Here is a 9,824-nt window from a genome sequence, read left to right as displayed (position 1 = left end):
CCCACAAGGAGATAGAAGAATGTGAAGCTGTCCCTATGACTTGATTTATTTGCTTACTTCTGGCCAGAGTAAGGTTTTCACCACCAGCATGTCTGCCCTCCTTATTTCACACCAGTTCTAAACGACTTCAGGCTGTTTCCCCAAAACCTACCAAACTCAAAGGACAAAGATTTACCACCATGAAGGATAGTCACAAGAAATGCTTTCGGCTCTTGCCACATTTAGCAATCCTGTCAGACATCTTCTGGGCAATAGAAAGAGCACTTTTCTCTGAACCCAAAGATCGCAGGTTTAGCCACTGAAAAATATACATTTAAACTGGCATTAACTCCAGGCAGCGTCTCTGGATGAAAGAGGATGTCAATAACAACGGCAGCACAAATGTGTCTTAAATACTTGACTCATAACTCAACACAAGTATAGCATTCCACCTGACTTCCACTGTGAGTTTTAAATGATACATCGATGCTGATATCAAGAAAGATCTATCTCCTTGATATCATACAAGGAGTGAGAGTTGCAGCTAACTCTGGGAAGGAACAGGACAAGCTTTCTCACTGTCCCAGTGTCCATGCTGTGTCAACAGTGCTCAGTGTCTAGTCTCTGCCACTTTTATGAACTGTGAGTATCTTAAATAAGAAAGTTCATTCTCAAGGCAGCTGCATTTTCAAAACAGAGAAAGGTAATATGGCCTCAGAGGAAAAGGGTCATCAGTTATGTCATGGGAACCTTGTGGTGGTATGTTCTAACCTCATTGCTTAACAGTAAATAATAAGTATATCATAAAACATTCTCTTGCATGGTGTGTTGGTTAGTTTTTACTGTCAACCTGGAAAAAGACTCTTACTAAGGAATTATCTAGGTCAGGTTAGCCTGTGGGCATGTCTATAGGAGATTACCTTGATTGTTAATTGATGGGAACCCTGGCCGTAGCGAGTGGTATCTTTCCTTAGGCAGAGCATCCTGAGCTATATCAGACAGAAGAGAACTATATGATAGTGATCAAGCAAGCAAACATGCATGCTTTTATTCTTTCTTTGCTCTTGTTTATCGATGTGACACTTTCACATTGTTCAGGTCTTGACTTCCCCTCAATGGTGAACTGTAGTCTGGAATTATAAGCCAAAGAAACCCTTTTCTCCTCTGGGCTACTTTCTTTCTTTCTTTTTTTAAATTTTATTCTTATTTTTTTACATTTCGATTGTTATTCCCCTTCCTGGTTTCCAGGCCAACATACCCCTAACCCCTACCCCTCCCCTTATCTATGGGTGTTCCCCTTCCCATCCTCCCCCTATTATCGCCCTCCCCCACAACAATCACGTTCACTGGGGGTTCAGTCTTAGCAGGACCAAGGGCTTCCCCTTCCACTGGTGCTCTTACTAGGCTATTCATTGCTACCTATGAGGTTGTAGCCCAGGGTCAGTTTGGGTAGTGGCTTAGTCCCTGGAAGCTCTGGTTGCTTGGCATTGTTGTTCATATGGGGTCTCGAGCCCCTTCAAGCTCTTCCAGTCCTTTCTCTGATTCCTTCAACAGGGGTCCCGTTCTCAGTTCAGTGGTTTGCTGCTGGCATTCACCTATGTATTTGCTGTATTCTGGCTGTGTCTCTCAGGAGAGATCTACATCCGGTTCCTGTCGGCCTATACTTCTTTGCTTCATCCATCTTATCTAGTTTGGTGACTGTATATGTATGGGCCACATGTGGGGTATGCTCTGAATTGGCGTTCCTTCAGCCTCTGTTCTAAACTTTGCCTCCCTATTCCCTGCCAAGGGTATTCTTGTTCTCTGGGCTACTTTCTTATTGGCTACTTTTATCCCAGCCATAGTAATCAAACTAAAATACGGGAGTTCTCGACTCTTTCATTATTCTAAAAATCATTTACAAAGATAAATGTATTGGTTACTTTTTTGTTTGCTGTGACCCAATAACTGGCAAGATGCAACTTAAGGGAGAGGGGGTTTATTTTACCTCATAGTTTAAGAAGAGAATGGATAAACTGCAAAAGGCAATGGGTGGTGACAAAGAAATGGCATTTTCTGGAAACATATAAGCATAGAGGATTTCACAATCTTCTAAAACAGTGTCACAAACTGATGACCAAGTGTTCAATGACATGAGCCTATGGGATATTTACATTCAAGCCATAGAACATAAGTAAACTAGACAATAAATTCAAATTTTCAGGGACTAAGACATGAAATGACTGTGCCCAAGATGATAGAAAAGTCAATTATGACTACTGATAGACTAGCTGAGAAGGGAAGCAAGAAGAAGAAATTTACTTAATACATTTCCTGGGCCACATATTCAGTCATCTCTGTTAGGTGATTTGGATGAAATCCAATAATGATCAGAATAGCCAAGTTAATCAAGATTGAATGTAATATGACTGAACACTGAGCTTATCAACATGAATATGCAACATTCCAGTTCACAAAGGCATAGGAAATAACTCTTAGGGCAGTCTTCAAAAATCAAATCAATTCTGCACTTTTCATATTTAACTGAGCTTTCATGATGATCAGGGATGAATCCATATTGATAAATTTCATTGTCCTTTTCTTTTTTCAGATCCTCAACGTAAGTTGCAAACTGAAGATATTTTAATCGATTTAGAACAGCATCATTTTATTTCCTCTGCTTTTCAAAAAGGGTTTTGGGTCTACCTGACAACTTTGCAGAATTAAATAAATCTGTCCAATTCCCTAAGAATAGGAACACATCAATGTGGCTCACTGAAGGTCTTAAAGACACACTTTGTCACCTTTCAATGTCTAGGCCAGTAGCAGAGCTGTCTTGGAAGCAGTCTGAAGACGTTTGAGTACTGTTCAGTGCCTTGTGTTCAGGTTTGTGTAGGGAATCTCTGTACCTGTTGTGTAGGGAATCTCTGCTCACATCTATAAGAGTATGGAACCCATGAATAAGAAGAAACAACAAAGAAGAGGTTAAGCAACATCAAATCACTCTGAATGATTTCAGTGGGAAAGAAAAGTTTATTAAAGAGATTCCCCATGTTCATATCCTATCAATTCTACTATGGGTGCATTTGGGTCCTCCCCCCAACCATAGTAACACACACACACACACACACACACACACACACACACACACACACACTTTAATTCCAGCCTCTCCAGGTTCCTGCCTGGAGTGCCCACCCTGGCTTCCATCCAAAACAAATTATAAACTGTAAGCTTTACTCCCCAACTTGGGTTTGGTCATGGAGTTTTATCCCGGCAATAGAAACCTAACTAAGATACCATCTTTGGCCTTGAATAATTTGATATAGTGGCTCACAGAGCTCAAGGAAATACTTCACCAATTGTTACCTAATTGTTTAAAAAATGATATTACTACAGAAAGATAGAGATAATCCCATGCATGCTATCGGACCACCACGGCCTAAAACTGGTCTTCAATAACAATAAGGGAAGAATGCCCACATATACGTGGAAATTGAACAATGCTCTACTCAATGATAACCTGGTCAAGGAAGAAATAAAGAAAGAAATTAAAAACTTTTTAGAATTTAATGAAAATGAAGATACAACATACCCAAACTTATGGAACACAATGAAAGCTGTGCTAAGAGGAAAACTCATAGTGCTGAGTGCCTGCAGAAAGAAACAGGAAAGAGCATATGTCACCAGCTTGACAGCACACCTAAAAGCTCTAGAACAAAAAGAAGCAAATACACCCAGGAGGAGTAGAAGGCAGGAAATAATCAAACTCAGAGCTGAAATCAACCAAGTAGAAACAAAAAGGACCATAGAAAGAATCAACAGAACCAAAAGTTGGTTCTTTGAGAAAATCAACAAGATAGATAAACCCTTAGCCAGACTAACGAGAGGACACAGAGAGTGCGTCCAAATTAACAAAATTAGAAATGAAAAGGGAGACATAACTACAGATTCAGAGGAAATTCAAAAAATCATCAGATCTTACTATAAAAACCTATATTCAACAAAATTTGAAAATCTTCAGGAAATGGACAATTTCCTAGACAGATACCAGGTATCGAAGTTAAATCAGGAACAGATAAACCAGTTAAACAACCCCATAACTCCTAAGGAAATAGAAGCAGTCATTAAAGGTCTTCCAACCAAAAAGAGCCCAGGTCCAGACGGGTTTAGTGCAGAATTCTATCAAACCTTCATAGAAGACCTCATACCAATATTATCCAAACTATTCCACAAAATTGAAACAGATGGAGCACTACCGAATTCCTTCTACGAAGCCACAATTACTCTTATACCTAAACCACACAAAGACACAACAAAGAAAGAGAACTTCAGACCAATTTCCCTTATGAATATCGACGCAAAAATACTCAATAAAATTCTGGCAAACCGAATTCAAGAGCACATCAAAACAATCATCCACCATGATCAAGTAGGCTTCATCCCAGGCATGCAGGGATCACGGAAAACCATCAACGTGATCCATCATATAAACAAACTGAAAGAACAAAACCACATGATCATTTCATTAGATGCTGAGAAAGCATTTGACAAAATTCAACACCCCTTCATGATAAAAGTCCTGGAAAGAATAGGAATTCAAGGCCCATACCTAAACATAGTAAAAGCCATATACAGCAAACCAGTTGCTAACATTAAACTAAATGGAGAGAAACTCGAAGCAATCCCACTAAAATCAGGGACTAGACAAGGCTGCCCACTCTCTCCCTACTTATTCAATATAGTTCTTGAAGTTCTAGCCAGAGCAATCAGACAACAAAAGGAGATCAAGGGGATACAGATCGGAAAAGAAGAAGTCAAAATATCACTATTTGCAGATGACATGATAGTATATTTAAGTGATCCCAAAAGTTCCACCAGAGAACTACTAAAGCTGATAAACAACTTCAGCAAAGTGGCTGGGTATAAAATTAACTCAAATAAATCAGTTGCCTTCCTCTATACAAAAGAGAAACAAGCCGAGAAAGAAATTAGGGAAACGACACCCTTCATAATAGACCCAAATAATATAAAGTACCTCGGTGTGACTTTAACCAAGCAAGTAAAAGATCTGTACAATAAGAACTTCAAGACACTGAGGAAAGAAATTGAAGAAGACCTCAGAAGATGGAAAGATCTCCCATGCTCATGGATTGGCAGGATTAATATAGTAAAAATGGCCATTTTACCAAAAGCAATCTACAGATTCAATGCAATCCCCATCAAAATTCCAATCCAATTCTTCAAAGAGTTAGACAGAACAATTTGCAAATTCATCTGGAATAACAAAAAACCCAGGATAGCTAAAGCTATCCTCAACAATAAAAGGACTTCAGGGGGAATCACTATCCCTGAACTCAAGCAGTATTACAGAGCAATAGTGATAAAAACTGCATGGTATTGGTACAGAGACAGACAGATAGACCAATGGAATAGAATTGAAGACCCAGAAATGAACCCACACACCTATGGTCACTTGATTTTTGACAAAGGAGCCAAAACCATCCAATGGAAAAAAGATAGCATTTTCAGCAAATGGTGCTGGTTCAACTGGAGGGCAACATGTAGAAGAATGCAGATCGATCCATGCTTATCACCCTGTACAAAGCTTAAGTCCAAGTGGATCAAGGACCTCCACATCAAACCAGACACACTCAAACTAATAGAAGAAAAACTAGGGAAGCATCTGGAACACATGGGCACTGGAAAAAATTTCCTGAACAAAACACCAATGGCTTATGCTCTAAGATCAAGAATCGACAAATGGGATCTCATAAAACTGCAAAGCTTCTGTAAGGCAAAGGACACGGTGGTTAGGACAAAACGGCAACCAACAGATTGGGAAAAGATCTTTACCAATCCTACAACAGATAGAGGCCTTATATCCAAAATATACAAAGAACTCAAGAAGTTAGACCGCAGGGAAACAAATAACCCTATTAAAAATGGGGTTCAGAGCTAAACAAAGAATTCACAGCTGAGGAATGCCGAATGGCTGAGAAACACCTAAAGAAATGTTCAACATCTTTAGTCATAAGGGAAATGCAAATCAAAGCAACCCTGAGATTTCACCTCACACCAGTGAGAATGGCTAAGATCAAAAACTCAGGTGACAGCAGATGCTGGCGAGGATGTGGAGAAAGAGGAACACTCCTCCATTGTTGGTGGGATTGCAGACTGGTAAAACCATTCTGGAAATCCATCTGGAGGTTCCTCAGAAAATTGGACATTGAACTGCCTGAGGATCCAGCTATACCTCTCTTGGGCATATACCCAAAAGATGCCTCAACATATAAAAGAGACACGTGCTCCACTATGTTCATCGCAGCCTTATTTATAATAGCCAGAAGCTGGAAAGAACCCAGATGCCCTTCAACAGAGGAATGGATACAGAAAATGTGGTACATCTACACAATGGAATATTACTCAGCTATCAAAAACAACGAGTCTATGAAATTCGTAGGCAAATGGTTGGAACTGGAAAATATCATCCTGAGTGAGCTAACCCAATCACAGAAAGACATACATGGTATGCACTCATTGATAAGTGGCTATTAGCCCAAATGCTTGAATTACCCTAGATCCCTAGAACAAACGAAACTCAAGACGGATGATCAAAATGTGAATGCTTCACTCCTTCTTTAAATGAGGAAAAAGAATACCCTTGGCAGGGAAGGGAGAGGCAAAGATTAAAACAGAGACTGAAGGAACACCCATTCAGAGCCTGCCCCACATGTGGCCCATACATATACAGCCACCCAATTAGACAAGATGGATGAAGCAAAGAAGTGCAGACTGACAGGAGCCGGATGTAGATCGCTCCTGAGAGACACAGCCAGAATACAGCAAATACAGAGGCGAATGCCAGCAGCAAACCACTGAGCTGAGAATAGGTCCCCCGTTGAAGGAATCAGAGAAAGAACTGGAAGAGCTTGAAGGGGCTCGAGACCCCAAAAGTACAACAATGTCAAGCAACCAGAGCTTCCAGGGACTAAGCCACTCCCTAAAGACTATACATGGACTGACCCTGGACTCTGACCCCATAGGTAGCAATGAATATCCTAGTAAGAGCACCAGTGGAAGGGGAAGCCCTGGGTCCTGCTAAGACTGAACCCCCAGTGAACTAGACTATGGGGGGAGGGCGGCAATGGGGGGAGGGTTGGGAGGGGAACACCCATAAGGAAGGGGAGGGGGGAGGGGGATTTGCCCGGAAACCGGGAAAGGGAATAACACTTGAAATGTATATAAGAAATACTCAAGTTAATAAAAAAAAATGATATTACAATGGTTTAAATGAAAGTGCAGACGGGAGAACCGCATGGAATAAAGAATGTGAGGAATAGCAAAGCTTCTATGCTTTTTGGAGCCAGGTGCCCTTCTTCTAATTTCACACATTCATCTATCTTGAAGCTCCCAGGACATAGTCCTTTGAATTCTTAGGAAGGTTCCATTTTGTAGGCATGACAGTGATGAAGGTATCATTGGTCACTGATGAGTAACCCAACTTTGGCTCTTCTTTGCTCTCAACTCCCTAGAGGCTGAAGGTGTCATATTCACCCAATGATGTCTTGAGCTATTTTGTGGCTAGTCCCCACTTTGAAGCTACCCAAAGAATTAAAATCACTAGTCATTACATTAGGACAAAAGATACATTTTCAAAGTGCATTTTGGTAGGATATAGTAATTGCAAATAATTAGATAAAATGAATTTAATTATGAATTTTCATACCTGTGGACAATGTGCCTTGATCATATTTACCTCCGTTACAGTCTTTCCTATCCCTCCCGCTATGGCTTTTATCATTCTGGGCACTACAAAGAATTTTCAAGCCATATGCTAGGAATGAGAAAGGCATTCCACAATGTTACAACTGACCCACTGATTCTAGCTAGGTTTCTGTTGCTGTGATAAACACCATGGCCAGTAGCAATTTGGAGTGGAGAAGGTTTACTTCCTCTTGTGGTCCATTGTCAAGAGGAGACAAGTTAGGAATTCAAGGCAGGAGATTAAAACAGAAACCATAGAGGACCATTCCTCCCTGGCTTGCTCTCTCTGGCTCATACTCTGCCAGGTTCCTTGTATCACGTGAGAGTACCTGCTCAAGGATGGTACCACCTACAGTGGACTGGGCTTTCCTACATCAACTAGCAATAAAAAGAAAAAAAGATATGCCCACAGGCTAGTCTGATGAAGGAAATTCTGCAATTCAGACTCCCTCAGGTGATCCTAGGCTATGTCAAGATAACATTGAAGTTGACTAGAAGAGTTTTATATGTCACTGTGGTAAAAATCTAAAACCTCCCCTCTCTGTCTTTCTATCCATCAGTTTCTCTGTTTTTGTGTGTCTCTCTGTTTCTGTCTTTCCCTGTTTGTATCTCTGTTTCTCTCTCTCTCTCTCTCTCTCTCTCTCTCTCTCTCTCTCTCTCTCTCTGTGTGTGTGTGTGTGTGTGTGTGTGTGTGTGTGTGTGTGGTGTGTGTGCATGAGCGCGTGCCTGCGTGTGTGAGTTTCAAACACAGCAACAAGAGGTAGTGAGGACGGTGGGAGGAGGTCTGGAGCTGGCATGGCAGCTGGTGTCCTTAGTAAGTGGCTGTCTGCCATCTCAGCAGGTGGCTTCTCAGGCATCCTTCCCTGCAGTCTGACTGACCTCTAAGCATCCCTCCTTGCAGAGGAAGAAATTCCTCATTCCACCACAGCATCACTACTAATTTCAGACATTGCTCTTGCTCCTCTTACACATTTTCACCATGTTTCCATTCTTTCAGTTTCCTCCTCCTCAGGACTCATGATCCCATCAGTTTGGCTAATATGCCTTCCATCCATGCACATAGTGGTGTGCTCTGAATCAGTCCTTCTCCTGGGAGGTGCTCAAACAGATGGTTTCCTTTTTCTGCTCCAGAGGACATCCCTTCAATGAGAAAGCTGAGTCATAGCAGTTGAAGTTCTCTAAGAGTGCTGTACCTAAAGTCAAAGGTCCTCACTTGACAACTCTCCAGGTTGCACAGTTGAGAGAAGAGTCTGGTGTGGCAGCCAAGGCAGTGGACCCCCTCTGAAGAAGCTGAGCACATGGAGGCTTCCTGATCTTTTCTATTGGCCTTCTAGTACTTCCTGTTCTGTCTGTTTTATTCTTAAGGTATGTTAATCTATTGTTACAGTAATACCACTCTAATACTGAAGCTTCACAGTCACTTGAATATAGTGACTTCCATGTTCAAGAGAATCTTCTACACTATTATCGGTCCTTTTATTATATTTTCTTAAGATTCTCATGTATTTCAGGCTGACCTTAAATTAGTAGACTAGTTGAGGAGATTCTCAAATTTTTAATTCTGAGATTTCTCCCTTCTGAGTGCCAAGATCATAGGGGTATACCACCATGCCTGGTGTTTGCAGTGTTGGAGATTGTACTCAGGGCCTCCTGCATGGTAGGAAAGCCATCTGCCATCTTTGCTACTTCTCTGGTCCCTTGTTTATCTTTGGAAATTTATGCTAATTTCAGATTCACTCTGTAGCCATGGCTGACTTTTAACTCCTGCACAGTCTTGTTCATGTTTCTGGAGCCAATCATTAAGAGGTAACTGGATCCTGACAATTCTGATGTAATCAATTAATACAATGATAGATTTCTAATTTGCTGGGTTTACTAGAAGAAAGGAGACTCTGTAGGAGGGGCCTGATAAGAGGAAGTCACTTAGGGCATGCGCCCAGCCTTCTTAGCATATCTGCCTCCTGGATGCTATGAAGTGAGCAGCTTCTGCCATCTGCTCCTGCTGCCATCTTGTTTCTGTCTTTCCTCTGGCTCAGAGCAATGGAGCCAGTCAACTACCAACTGACACCTCTGACACCATAAGCCAGAAGAAATCTTTC

Source organism: Rattus norvegicus, chromosome 1 (assembly GCF_036323735.1).
Source record: "Rattus norvegicus strain BN/NHsdMcwi chromosome 1, GRCr8, whole genome shotgun sequence".
NCBI classification, from domain to species: Eukaryota; Metazoa; Chordata; class Mammalia; order Rodentia; family Muridae; genus Rattus; species Rattus norvegicus.
Note: the sequence above shows the minus strand (reverse complement) of the source record.